The 15546-nt window shown below is 36.9% G+C and overlaps 1 protein-coding gene across 1 annotated transcript in view; it reads right to left on the minus strand.

Moving 5' to 3' along the window:
- The window catches only part of GRM5 (glutamate metabotropic receptor 5), a 217074-nt gene extending 204292 nt beyond the window's left edge, over positions 1-12782 (minus strand). Inside the window, exon 1 of the mRNA XM_080375144.1 lies at positions 1-12782. This exon is cut by the window's left edge and continues 38888 nt beyond it. The gene's annotated coding sequence lies outside the window, so the exon portion shown is untranslated.
- Between the last annotated feature and the right edge of the window lie 2764 nt (positions 12783-15546).

The following is a 15546-nucleotide window of genomic DNA, read 5'->3' on the forward strand; positions in this document are numbered from 1 at the left end:
AAAGTGATCAAAATACCTCATGGCATATTTAATACAAGCGAACTGGTTCACAGATTTTGATCACATTAGCCACTGACTGAATTAGGCTGAATTTCCTGCAGCTTCTTTCTACTGCTGAAGTTATTTTTTTTCATGCCTTTAGCCGACTCAGTATATTTAGTTTCTGACTCATTTCTTTAGAGCTCTGAATTCTTTTCTGACTCACTGGGAATCATTTATTCTGTTTTGGTTTCACCAGGACAGGTTTTCAGATTTCATCTCTCAAATGTCATCACTAATGTCTCAAAGTTTGTTTACAAATGAGTTTTTGTCTCACACAGAGGAACACTGATGTCAAATGGTGCTTTGCCAATCAAAGCTGTTCCAAAGCTTCCATGTCCTAAGATATTACCTCTGTCTGTAGCCTTTCCACAACTTGTTAATTAATGGATTTTTACCCCAATGCACTGATGGTTAGCTCTTTCCCCTAAGGAAAGAGGTTGCCCTTAAGCTTGCTTTGAATAAATGTAATATCATCAACTATAAGTATACAAAAATAGCAGGAATCCAATGTGTACTGTCTGCTGAAATTAAAACAAGAATGAAATTGGTCAAAAATGATATGAGGTCTCATTAGTGAATGTGGGGTTCTACTTATTTGCCTTCTGGTCCTCAGAATCTAGGATGTACTTGGCTGACATTTCCATCTTGTCCTCTGCAAACATAAAGGCAGAATTTGCATTTCTCTTTTGAAATATGAATTTTTCCTCAATTTGTGCAATGGAAGGACTTAAAAGAAAACATGCCAATATTACCATTATCATTATGAACTACGTGATAAAAATTATATCTGTATTATTAAAAACAACCACTACAAAAATTGATTACTGGCTTCCAGTGCATTTATATGCCCTAATGTATCCAAACCATCTGCACAGAGTTGGCACAAATGACACAGGCTTTACAGGAAAGCCATAGCCTTCTGGAGCAGCAGCTGAAGGCCAGGTGAGGTATCTGTTAGCACATAAAATAACACTGAACATTTGAAATTAAACAATGGAATCCTCGTCCCTGTGTCCACAAAACACAGCAGTGTCTCCTCTAAGCCTCACATGCCCATGCCACGGTGGTGTATTTACAGCATGACATTAAGGAAGCTTAACATCATAATTCAGTGCTTTGCAACACGAAGTCTATTGGGACAGTGTGGAAAGACAGTGTAGGGTAGAGGGAACTTGCATGTCCCTCATTTCCTGGATCAGACTGTCCCCAGCACCACAGCTGACTAGGAAAGCAGCAGACAACACATGGCATGATGCACGAGGGCCTGGGTTTCAAGGATGGACTCTGGATCATAGTTACTTGACAGTGTAGATACAACCTTACTGATAGCAAGGGTGAGGGCCAGTTTGGAGAGTCAGTCAAGATACCTCAGTTTAGATATCTATATTGAGTGGCATACCTGTGTGCTTTGGTATTTCAGCAAGTAGGACCTCAGTTCAACAGGTGCCTGGCAGTATCTAAGGCACTAGAATTGCTGAGACTTAAAAGTAGAGCTAGCAAATATGATTTAGGATGTATAGGATGTACATATCCTTTGGGACTGGCAGCTGGAGATCAATCGGGACAACTGCATGAAATCTAGTGCCTACTGTTAGTGAGATGACTAGTCTCTAGACTCCATTGAATAGCTCTCTAATGACTGTCACAGGACTTTTAGACCCACAGTTCACATGCACCCATGCACACAGGTATATTTCAACGTCTTAATCTGGAATGAAACTCTTTACAATGGACACAATGAATGGACCAAACAAGGTGAAAACCTTGAAGACCTGAGTTAAAAGTTCTCATTAAAAACCGTCTTTCAATCTGCAGTTATTATGTAGAAGCAATTACAAGTGGTTCCAGGATCCATAACAATAGTAAAAAAATAATTTATTGACATTAATTTTCTTTTCAGTAGCAGATCTTGTTTTCTAAGAAGTGGAAAGGACTGCTCACTCTGCCTGTTGCAGCTGAAGAACATTTCAGGCTTTCCCATTTCATCTGTTTCCAAACAGTTTCCCATACAGTCTGTTTTCAAACCAGTAGCATTTGGCTGGGACAATATTAAGATGGCAGAATAGGCATCTTTATTTGATATAAATCCTAACCTAAGAAAATACAAAGTTTAACCAACTAAAAATAAATCGATTGAGTAGCATCATTAATGGGATATGAAAATGTGGTGTTATCAAACCCACATGATTTTTAAAATTAAATTAGAAGTATGTTTGATAAAGTTAATAGTGTCAATAAGATTAATTTCAACCTAGAAATATTTAAATTAAGAAACCTGAAAAAGAGCATCTTACAGAAATTAGACATCACATTAAGAATTGACTGATAGTTTCTAAATCATGTAAAAGGGGAATTAATGAATGTAATGTAGCCAGATCCTGCAGGGAGTAATCCTGGACCTTCTGGCATTTACTGTTCCTATTAAAGGCCTGGAGAAAAATTAAGATTTGTTAATCAATTCAAAAAACAGCATGAAGACAGATGAACTGCAAAATCTAAACAAAAATAGACAAAAGTTATGGAACATCCTGGATGATTCAGCAAGTTGGGTATAAACTAGTGACGTGTTTGAATATAGGCAAATGTGAAGTTATGTGTCTAGGAACAGAGGAGGGCTGTATTTGCAGAATGGAATTCTCTGCTCAGATGACCAATGACTCCTGAAAAGGACTTAAGATAACTCATTAGCTGAGCACAGGTTGCTGGGCAATGGTGTGCTCAAAAAGCTATATAAGCTGAGGTAGATTGAAGCAGAATAAAGGGTCACCTTATCTATGTGTTTGGGTTTGATATAACTGCTACTGTTAAAATGATTTTGTATAAAACAAGGAGAATGATAAATTGATGATCATTCAGATAAAACCCATCAAAATAATTAGAAAACATGCTGTATAACAAAAGAGTGGAAGAGATCAATCTGTTTAGCTCACTCAAATGAAGAGCAACTTGTGTGACTCATTCACTGTTTGATTATTTAACACAGAGGAGATACCAATGCACATGCAAAGTGTGATTATTTCATTTAACTTCAGATATCTACCATGTAGATATCTTCATCTAATCTTGTCCAAAGTGATCCCTGTAGCTCAAAAAGTGGGTGAACACAAGGAATCTCTGAAACCCGTATGAGAAGATCTTCACAGCAGTCCCTGTCAAGCATCAACCAGGTAAACATCTGTAGTAGCTTCTGCTTAGCAGAGGTGCCACTTTAGCAAAGGAGGGAACTGTGCTGCTAACTGTAAATTTATGTACAGAATTCAAACCTATCTTATACAGAATTTTTTATTTCTTTTAACTATAACAAACTGAAGAATGGCATAATTACAATGTTAATCTTCACAAAGGTTTACAGGAATGATCAGATGAACTTCAACAAACATGTTTCTTTCCACTGGAAAGTTATTGTCCTATAATGGTGCTGTTCTGATACACGTAAGGCCAGAATATGGTCCAACAAAAAGATAAAACCAATTTTTCTTCTTTTCATAGTCCTCACTCTGACTGGAGTTATTGTTATGAATAAGTATTCAAACAAAATGATCCCAAAACTAAATTAATCTTTAAACAACAGTTCTTAGAACAACATTGTGCTAACACATCGATCTAGTTTCTTGGTTGATGTTGTAAAAGATATGCCTAGAGAAGGGTGCAGGAAGGTACTCAATTTCAAGTAATAATATTACAATAAGATTGAATTTTTATCTTCTCATACTTATTGTACAGACTTTGTTTTGCTGTGCCTATATTTTTTCTTTTTCATTAATATTCTAACCCTGTGAATGGCAAAGAAAATCAGTCTTTTATTCCTCCTGGGCAGCCAGACATCAATTTTAGCTGCAACAACTCACAGTCATTATTGTCTGGTAACAGTCTGTTGGGCTGACTTTAAAGAGATATTTTACTGAATTTAAGTAATTCTCAGTAGATGTCACCACTACTTTTGGCCTGCTGTTTGTATGCATACATGTTGGCAGCTTCAGGCAAAAGAGTAAAAAATCAAACAGCTATCATCTCAGTCTTGTAAACAGTTTGTTCTTGCCCACACTCAAAGATGACATTCTGGGAAGGATAATAATATTGACTTTCACTTATTGTATCTATTCTGTTCTTACATAACTTTTTTTTTTCCTCCAGAACTATCAACCATAAGAACACTTTTCTATTTTAGAAAATTCTCACCGCAGTCTTATACAGGCCGAGCGTGTGTGAACAATTAGCTTAATAAAACTGAATCAACTTCACATTATACATTTGATTCATGGAAAAAATGTATTTTTGCAGCAGATTATCTCATGCAAGTCAGCAGCAGGCTTTGCCTGATATTTTCTCTAGTTGAGAGGACCAATTTTCTCCTGTGTTAGAAGGATGGAAGGAGGCGCACACAGAACACTTGTTACCAGGATTCAAATCAGGGTTGTGTCAAAGAGGCACTCAGTCAGGCATGACCTGTGGTACCAATATGCCCTGGTCCAGGAGAGAAAAGATTTTCTCAAGCGCAGAAGAAGATGAGTGCCTCTGCAACTATCAAATGAAGGATATTTTTCAAAATGCTTCTGTTCTATTTGAAGTTGTAGTTGTTTTTGAGCCCCCCTTATCTACACTGACACTGTTTACCTGTGGCGGATAATGAGGGATTCAAACTGAAATAAATGTCCGTACTGTGGCTTGACTTGGGCAGAAAGAATCAAGTAAATTAGGATTCATAGCTGACATGCCGTCCTTATCTGATCTCATTATACATCAGTACTGCAAACATCCCCACTACCAGAATAACATCGCACATATAACAATACGTTGACATTACAGGGGTGATTTAAGGATGGAGCATAAATATTAATTTGGAAATTTCTTGACTTTGTAGGTTTAAAGGTGACTTACAAGTGGCTTGATAGAGAACCTAGTTAGCTAGAGATGTAATGCAGAATGCTGTCTTGTGTTCAGGGTTAGTCTGAAGTTCTTGAGCTGTGACTGGTCCATTGCTGCTGGTTCTCAATCAGACCCAATGAGCAACTTGAATTTTTAGCCTAATCTTCACAGCAGTGTGAGATTTATTCCACAGCTATGAAGATCCCCAGCTTCCATAACCACCAACAGATGTATGTTTTTCTGGGTCAATAAAGATCATAAGAAGGCATTGTTGCAGATTAAGTGCAAATGAAAATTCTCTCTTAAGTGACAGTGCAGGAAAAACTGGAGAAGGTTAGATGAATCTAGTGTGTGATCACCATTAAGAAGAAAATCTTCCAACAGGACAAAACTTTCCTGTTATAGCCACAGCTATGTCACAGCATTCATATACCCTTTCACTTCAGAGACAGACAATTCATTTCTACATGGTGAAATATCCCAGTACTCTCAATTCTGACAAAAGGTGGGTAAAAACCCACAGGACATTTTCAAAGGCTCGAGAAAATGCCTTGTATTTCAGATTAATGAAGCTTAATCTGTTTAGTTTGTGAGAAATAAGAATAAGGTGACTTGATTATGATGTATAACAGAAGTTGGGATGTTAGGAAGATGTTCACAGAAGTAAAAGCCTTTTTTGTATAGGGTGGGTTACTGTAACAGCAGGCCACAAGGGACTGGATTTCTGTCTTGATCTACCCTACGTGCTGGCAACTGGGCCATGCTGTTTTGAAGAAGAAAAACCATCAGGTGTTAAACGTCTATTTATTCTAAAAAATTGGAACTGGAAGTATGAGTTTCTCTATGATTAGGTGCATCAACATACAGAACAAGAGAACAGCTGAATCAACCAGCCATGGATGCCTTCAACTCACAAAATCACGTACAACTTAGGTGACGCATGAGGAAACTCAGTGAACTTCATGGACTGTGTTAAAAAGAAGCAGCTAGACGAGCTATTCTGAAAACTCTTTGTCCTAAAATACGTGGGATGATATTCAGAAAAAAAATCACTTCATGTTAGAGAAGGCATTAGAAAAGTGATGGCTGTGGTGAAGTGATTTGGAAATGTTTTGACTATGTTTTCTTATATCAAGATAGTAAATTTAAAAATTTAGAGCAAGGACTGAAAAAATACCAAAACAACCATACAATCTCTACTGATGTGCTGCTTGGAAATAGGAATTATATAGATTGTCTTTGATGAAAGGTATAGTGTACAGATCTTTAAAAAAAAGAACCTAACTATGGCCCAGTTGGAAGCTCAAGGATGTAATGGCATTCCAGGACATTGGAAACACGTAGAGTATATATCTATCTATCTTTCTGGGTTGGTTTTGGTTTGGTTTGGTGTGGTTTGGTTTTTTAAAGTATGTTACATCTGCATTAAGCTTTTCTTCATCTGGGACAATCCTTACATAGGTCATAAAACAATGGTTTTCACATCAAAGAGAAAATGAGATTACTTTCAGACTTCAACTTGCAGTCACATTTTCAGCTACATTCTTCCTGAAATGTTGAGAAACAAAAATCAACAAAGCTAACCAAGTCATCAGAGAAATAGTTAGCTCTCTTTGCTAAAGATTTTTGGAATTTTGCTTCTTATGACTCTCCTGCTTTCAGAAACTGTTTCTAGTTCCTGTGGGGTTCACATAATTTCCTTTAATTTTGTGCAAAACTTGGGAAAATCTAAAGGTGCGTACACTGCCAGCAATATACGAATAAGTAGGAATAACAGTAAGAATTTAAACCACCCATTATTAAACTATCTATACTATCTGTTGTTAAGATCTGGAATCTTTTAAGGTTAATATGAAATTTTTCAAATAATTTTATTATATTAAATCAATGGAAGAGATACCTGGAAATGTGGAAAACCAAAATTGCTTCAATAAAGAAACTACTTGTGACCAACATATGACCAACATTTAGGTAGTCAATTTTAAAAACAATAATTAAGCATTTCAACACTTTTCAGACTGAAATGGAAATATAAATTTCAGAACTTACTGTAATTTTGAAAATTTTCAAACCTTTTCAAAATTGGTTGCTTTGGAAAAAAGTACTTCAAACGAGACCTGAGGTTTGAGATATGTTTCTGGCGTTAATTTATACTTTGTTGTTTCTTTGCATTATTTAATGATGTGTAAATAGTAGCAAAGCAAAATGATGCATCATTGTATATCAGATTTTGAGATGACTTTCACATCATGCAGAAAAACCAAAATGTCTTGAAAAATTGTAAGAAAAGACTTGAGAAGAATATGATGAGTCGTCATATTCTGAAATGATGTGACATGTCATATTGCTCTACTACTATTGACATGCCATTTAAGTTATGTAAAACAGGTAAAGCTATAAGAAAAAAATGGGTATTACAGATTTTGTCTTATGATTGTATTTTTTTCAGATGTTTTTTCATAGAAAGAAAGAAAGAAACAAGCAAACACAATTTTCAAGAGGGTTATGTCATAATACTCCTTTTCTCTTCTCTCTCAGATTGCCTCTGTGTCCTGGAGAAGAATATATAGGTCCATAAAGCTAAAAAAACCCCCATCAAAACCCCCAAAAAACAAAACCAACAAAAAAACCCCAAAGCACAAAACAATCAAAACCAAATAAAATAAAAAAAAAGATAAAGTTTAAAAAAAAAAAAAAAAAAAAAAAAAAAAGTCAGCCAGCCATTCTGTCCAGGACTTAATTACACTCTAACCAGTAAGTGAATGAAGAGGCTGTTTAATCTAAATGTCATCCTAACTCTGTCAAAATGCTTTTCAGTTAACTGAGTGAATCACACACACGATTACATTTGTTTGTGCCTAACTAGAGCAAAATAAACTGAATCTTGCTACTAAATCTAATAATAGTCTATTTCTACTACTGCTTTTACTAGGAATGAGGTCTGCTGTGAGATGAAGGGAGCTCTTCTAGTATTCTTCAAAGTGCTTTTCTTGGAAGAAGCATGATGTTGCTTGTCTTCCCTTCCCCTGACTATAAACTATACTAACTCCTTTCACAACATCTCCTGTAGGACAGACAGACCCAGCCCGAATGAGGGAAGGAATAAGAGTTGTGCACCTCTGATAGTCTTGTGTGCTTTGGGAGCAGACACTACAGCTCTAGGTAGGAGGGGAAGAAGAGTAAAGCTACCTTAGCCCATCCTCCCTGTAAACCACAACTAACTGACACATCTTCAGTTTTCAATGGTGAGTGTTCACAGCAAATAGTTTGTAATCAATCTGTGCGCTGCAAGGAACAGAAGAATCATGGAAAAAAATATTGAGTGAGACAGAACAGTAAAACACCTTGAAGAGATCACACTTTCTACTTGAATGCCCTATAAAAATAAAAAAGTTCTTCTGGTGAATTATCCTGTTTATGTTGTTCTCTCAGATTCTGTCTGCTGATGTGAATCATTTTGATAATATAGCAAGACAAAATCACGATTGTAATGCTGATTTCTAAGTAATTCATTGTTGACAGTCTCAGAAATAGTTTGGATAATTAAAACAGATTAGGCAGATGAAAGTTCTTGAAAACACATTTGTATTAAGAATAGTTTTATGCTGTGACATTTACAGATCTTGCTGAAACCTTCAACATAGGAATGTGATATGTTAACCATAAGCCATGCTAATCCCTGCAACAGACACATAAAAAATTATTTACCCTTTTGAAATGGAATACTTTAGTGTTAGTGAAAGCTATATGTCTTTTCCTCAGTTCATATAGAAAGTTATATGGAAATATGCTGACAATCAGTTCACAGAAACTGATGTACCAAGTACTTTAAATGAAGCCATTATTTGTTTCTTGGTTGTATTTGAATCAAACGACCAAATTTGATACAGCACATATTTGATAAATAGCAAAACAAGGTACTATTTAAATATAAACAAGAGAACTAGACTAGGTAAGGTGAAGTTATTTGGAAGTTCAGTAAAGCTTTCATTTTCCTCCACATCTGCCAATTCACTAGACTAACCTGATAATACAAGATCATAAATACTTATGACAAAAGATTTAATGATGAAAAAAGTTCCTCAGTTTATAAAAGGTAATCAAGTTTGCAGAAATGTTCATTTAATGCACATCTGATAGGCTTTGTTTTCCACAATGAAAACAATGAAAAAAATACAATTCAAATCACTGTACATTATCTAGCAATTTTAAGATTCTTATTTGGAAAATTACAATGAGGCTAATAAAGCCTTGTGTTATACATGCTAACATTGCCACCCATTCTGAGTTTTAGGACATCAGAGAGCACAGCATCCAGCTTTTAAATAAACCAAATAAATTTTGGGTTACTTCATGTCAGAAAATTGCCAGTTAAACGAGCATTTCCATAATTAAACACTATACAATACATAAATGACAGACAGTGGCTGTTGACAGGGTTTTTTCCACTTTGCTTAGAGGAGTTAACATTTTTCTAGTTTAAACAATAATATGGTGTTGTCAACAAAAGCATCAGGAAAAATCTATAAACAAGCTGCATTTATATATATTAGTAAGGACCTTTGAAAGGTTTGATGGAAAGAAAACTTAAACAGATATTATTCTATTCAGAACATGTTCCTAAAATAATCAATCATCAGATCTGATTACTGCAGGTAAATGTGGTTTGTGTTTGGAAGCATAAATGTTGCTTTATGCGACAGATTTGCATGATGTGACCTCACACCACGGCATCTGATGGTGCAGTCAGGGAGGTTCGGATCGCTCTTTTCTGAGGAGGCAGAACATTGCTAGGAGAAGCAGAAAAGTCTCCTCTGAATAGCTAGGTTTTTGGAAATGCACCAAGTTTACCACAAATTTGGGCAGAAGTGCTGGATGTTAGGATCCCTGAGCTCAGATTCTGCCGTAGAAAATTTTTCGGATGGTAAAGGTGACAGTGAAAAATTAACAGTATTTAAAAATTTAAATTATTTAAACAGATTTAGCTCAATCATTCTAGAAGACAGGGAGGAAAAGTGGGAGATAGCAAGGGAACTGAAGGGACACAAGCCATGGTATGTCCTTGATGACATTCTGTGAAACCTCTCAGACCAACTGTTCACACAGTAAAAGATTTGTTGCTGCCCCTGTCCCAGGGAGGGTTGATACATACTGGCAGATATGTGCATGTGAGGGGAAATTGTCCTGGTTTTATCCTAATCAAAGCATTTCATGCCGAATATTGCTCCCAAGACACTGATTCCACTATGCTAAATCTAAACAATGTTAGCATTATCTGCAAGCTAAATATGCAACTAAGCTCTTTAAAATGTTTGGATAAAAAGCATGAAGCTATCAAATGTTTGGCAGATGTGTTACCGGTGACCAAACTCAAAATCATCTGTTTTACCAGCATGGAGTTTGCTTAGTTGCAACATCAGTGTTGCTGACAGCAGGATACAGCTCAGAGCCTGACAAAAAATATCTTCTTGCTCAAACAACCTACATAATTTCACCACAATAAACTGCTGTTGTTGTCAGCTGCAAGTTTACAACTACTATCCATCAGATGCAACATCATTACTAGCCAGATCCAGACCCTGCGAACCATCAGCAGCAGTTAAGGCAATTGATGGCAGATTCAATGCAAAGGAGAACTATACAGTTGAAAACAACGTAATAGATCAGTAATTTTGCCTTATACTCTTTAATATAGAGAACTGAAAAGTGAAGGGTTATTGTTACAAGGCTTGTTGAACAAATGCCAAATCCAAGAACGAGGGACATGAATTTAAGCTGAGAAAGAGACAGCTACTAAATTACTTTGGTCAGAACGTCTTTTCAGACAGAAAAGCTGCAATATGAAATCAACCACAAATGTCAAATCCAGGACAGCTGGAATATCTGTTTCTTTAAAACTGGATTGAAAAGTGATTTGTATGAAATAAATACGACAGAGTAAAAATGTTGAAGTAAAGCTGGGTTTGTTAACTTTTCTTTTAGTTAACACTTCTGTTCTTCTGCCTTTCAGATAAATGTCAGCTTAATACAGTTCTAAAGTAATTTATCTGTAAGCTTTTCCAATATAAGGAATAAGCGTAAGTGTATTAGCGATGACACTAAGTATTTGGCAAAAGGTAAACATTAATGCCTGTAGTGACTTCATTTTATGAGAAAAATGTGCCGTAATACGGGCCTCAAGGGAAAGGAGACAGGAAATATAATGAGAATTTTCCATGTGATGTATCAACAACAAGAGCCAAAAAATTTTTAAATATTTCTAAGTTGAGAAGCCATCTCCTGTGGGTCTTGGCAGGCAAGGGGATAAGGAAACAGAATTAAGTAGCTTCTATAATCTTCCCAACTAAAGAAGTAACTACAAACCCAATCCTTTTGTCCTGTGACTGCAGAAGGGATTTGATGGGCTTCCATAAGGGTCAACAATGTAAAGATAGGGCAGCTGGAAAACCCGGTGCCAGACTTGGAAGTAATAAAGGTGTCTGAGTGGACATCATCTTTTGTCTGAAGTGCTCGTGAGTTTTATCCATCGTGATAAAGGTTTTGAGACCGAAGTCTGACACAATAGCGTTGATGTGACTGATTGTAGGTTGTTAGTAGTAGCAGCTTTGTGGAGTACTTGCTGTGTGAATTGCTAACACCTCAAAGGCTGTTGGAGAGTTGTCTGTTCAGCACACTGACTGTCCAAAACTGCCCAATTATGAATAAACTCTTCTGCAGTCTAAATAACCATCTGAGGAAAACAATTCTATGGTGCAATAACATGGGAGATGAAATGATAAGCTAAAAAATCTCAGTTTACTGCTTAGAGTAATCAGTGTCCATGGCCTGAAGCATGTGTTATTCATCTGTCTATAAATGCACTAGTAACAACTGAGAAAGACCAAGAAATTGAAGGCTCAAGTCCATACTGAATCCTTGCCCTCCAGGAAAAACTTTTCAATGGACGCTTCCCTTGCAGACTCCACCCTTTCCACTGGAGCACTGGAGCATTTCAGTCTCAGAACCCCTGATCTCAAAATAAAGAACACTAAAAAAGTATTTAAGACTTGATAAATGGGAACTGATCCTACTGTGCCCTGAGGAGGGTGAAACTCTCTATAACTGTACAGTCTTCTTCCTTATTTATGGCCAGGATAAACAGAATATGTTTATAGTCATGTCCATAAAGATGTTAGCAGAGAAAAGATGGAAATGGAAATCCATCTTCAGATACAGAGCTGAAAACATATCTCAGAGTAATAGAAAAATATATGCATCTAATATATGCGGTTTGGATTTGGTATTTTATAATACAGATTTTATGATATTTACATTTAAATAACTTGCACGCACCAGAGCTGAGTGAATTCTTCTTTATTAATTTGTGTGCAAAGCAAAACATGGGCAGAAGTCATAGCTGTTTGGATTAATTTATTTCGTAAATAGAAACAAGATATGGTGGTTTGAGTAAAAAGGATATTCCGGTCTTCCAATTAACAACAGAACCCTGTTCTTTGATAGCCATTTGAAGATAGTAATTTTAAAATTAACAGATATAAATTCTTGTGTATAAATCTCTTTATAGTGAGATTATGCAATGCAATAAGCAATAACAGTCTTTATGTGGATCAAGAAGAACTTTTCAGAATCACTCAAAATGTTTTTATGAATGATTGGTTAGCATAAGGGATTTAGTTATAGTTCTGCAAATAATTCAACAATATGATTTTTTTTAAAAAAACCCAAATTGTTCATGATTGCAGCCAGCATTTTAGGTTTTGTTCCAAGTAAGGTTTCCTAGACTGGGTCTCATGATATTAATTCTTTAAAGATTTAATTTATAAAAAATTAAGAAAGCACGTGTGTCGTCCCCCGTGTCGTCCCCTCCCCCCCCCCCCCCCCCCCCAAATAAATGAAATTGGTGTCAAAGTAAAAATATTCTACATATCAGCAAAGCAATGTTTTGGATAAACACTCCTACAAACACTGCCTGCCTTTCATGTTCCACAAACGATAGTACCAGAGGACACCCTGTCCCTAAGCTCATGGTGCTCATTCATGATCCTTTCTCAGCTTCTGGGCTGAATGAAGGCTTTGAGAGATAAAAGAACAAACCTCCACGTAATTTGAAAAGACCAAAAGACTCAGTAGCCTGTTATAAAGTTCAGCAATGGGTGGACAAAGATACACACACCTGTTGCGTGATACTTAAAGCTCAAGTATTGTGGATTGTAGCCTCTTTGATTTGAATGCTGTCTGAATGCCCTTCAACTCATGACTTCTTGCTAAAGATGTGTGGAATCTAAGTGGATTCTCACTGGCTGGCTGTAACCGAGTGAATCAACAATATTGGAGAATTTTTCAAAAACACTCATTTCTGTTACTGCTTTCACTCAAATAACAAGATTTTTTTATAGATTGGGGGTGGGTAGTGATGGTGTGTGTTGCAGCTGATGGAAAGTGTTGGACCATTGGATACTATCTACAAATCTCACTCATTGGTATAAATTTCAATGCGAAATAAAAATAAGAAATGTGGACGAAGCAAATGTTACCAAAGGCTTGAAGGAGAGTGGGAACTTGTTTCTGTCTAAACAATGTTGCTTTGCAGTCAGGAATATCATAGTCTTTAAACTGGGTGGAGAAAAGGCAAGAAATGAGCAGTTTCTTCTTCCCATTGGTTAGAGTACATATCTTGTCCTGACTTCTAAGAGTAACTGATAGCTTCTATTGTACAGTCCTTAGAAGAGAAACAGAAGCCATGTGAGGAACAGAAATTATCTTAAATACTTGTCTGAAGAATCAAGGGTCCCTTTGCTGTTCTCAGGACTCGACGCCTTCCTGCCTGCTCAGTGGCCCAGCTTTCATAAGACAGGTGGAGTGCGCCATGCATTTTGCAGCAGGTAGCTTACTTCCGTACGGGAAATTTGAACCCTTCCAGGTCAAGGATCACTTTGAACCACTTCTACTTCTCTTTCTGTAATAGAGTCCTCTTCATTGGAGTACCAGAAAAAAGCAGCAAGAAATCCCAAGCCTCCTACATTCCCAAAGAAGCACAGCCCAGAGACCTGGAGTTGCTTCACGCTGAATCCCAGGTCACAGAGACACGTATTCCATGGCTATAGGTCGATGGTAACATCAGAAACAGAAGTAGTACTACCAAAATATCCATCCCCAATGCTTTCTCTTTGCTGCTTTGCATCTCATTTTCTGGGAGCTGCAAACCCTGTTCGAAAAATCCTTTGTTTCTCTTAAGATCATATGAAGAAATACAGTTACCCAAAATGGAAGATTTCATCACTGAAACTGAGTTTTTTAGAAGTAAACAAGCTACTGTCTGACACAGCCACATGAGCATGTATTTCTAGATCTCCCCAGAAACATTTGACTTCTAAAGCAATTAATTATTCTGTATCAGTATTTATAAGTTATGATATTATTAGCTCTCTGACAAGTTCCCTTAAAAGTAATTAAAATTAATCACATTTGTGCACAAATTTAGCTTTGAAAGGAATAATTGAGACAGGTTTGGCAATTCGTTTTCATGGGGGCTTGGAATTGTCATTTACATTTGACCTGTAAGACTTGAGACCCACATTTTCTTTTGACAAAGTCACACAGAAGCATCCAACCAAATAATGTGTGCTCTCTGCTTGAAACATCAGAGGAGACTGTGGTAGCTGCTGCAGGAAACTGTTGAAGGAAAATGGTACCTCGGAATGGTATGAAAAAGATGTATATGCTTCTTCAGGATATTTTATGATGTTGTGGAAAATACTGGCCGTTTTCCATCATCTATCTGTTTATTATTTCCATTAAATTTAAATATCATGTTTCAGGTTCATGTAAAAACTGCCAGTGAAGGCTGAACAACTTCACATTGATTTTAAAATCCATTGGTCAACCTGATCTCTTTCTTTTCACAGTTTCCCATAACAATCAGCAGAAAAATAAACAAAATGGAAACGGATGGAAAGAAATAGACTGTACTATGAATGATATGTATTATTGTAGTGACATCTACAAACCCTCCCTTGTCTTCCCTGTCAATTCTTTCCCTTTGGTGTTGTTTTTTGTTGTTGTTGTTGTTTTTTGGTTTGTTTTTGGTTTGTTTTTGTTGTTTCGGTTTTTGTTGTGTGGTTGTTTTTTTTTTTGGCCAGAGTAGAGTTAATTTTCTTCACAGCACCTGCTATGGGGCTCTGTTTCGGATTTGTGCTGCAGTGCTGATAACGCAGGGCTGTTGTAGCTGTGGCCGAGCCGCGCTGACACCGAGCCAAGGGCTTTGCTGCCCCTCACCCCACCCCAGCAGCGAGGGGGCTGGGGGGGCACAAGGAGCGGGGAGGGGACACGGCCGGCACAGCTGACCCCCCTGACTGGAGTATTCTGTACACATGGCTTCATCCTGGGCAGTTAACTGGGGGCATGGTGGTGTGTGTGCTACTGCTCTGGGACTGGCCAGCACCGTCCCTTGGTAGTGAGCAACAGTTTTCACTCGTACCACTTGTCTTTCTTGGGTTTTATTTTTCTCTTTGTTATTTCATTTACTGCGTGCCCCTTTTTTCTTTAGAAATTATTATTATTGTTGTTCTTACTATTATTATTGTTACTGTTATTATTATTGTTGTCGTTGTCGTTGTTATTATTATTGTTAAACTCTGC

The sequence above is a fragment of the Falco punctatus genome (assembly GCF_963210335.1).
Source record: "Falco punctatus genome assembly, chromosome: 2".
Taxonomy (NCBI): Eukaryota; Metazoa; Chordata; class Aves; order Falconiformes; family Falconidae; genus Falco; species Falco punctatus.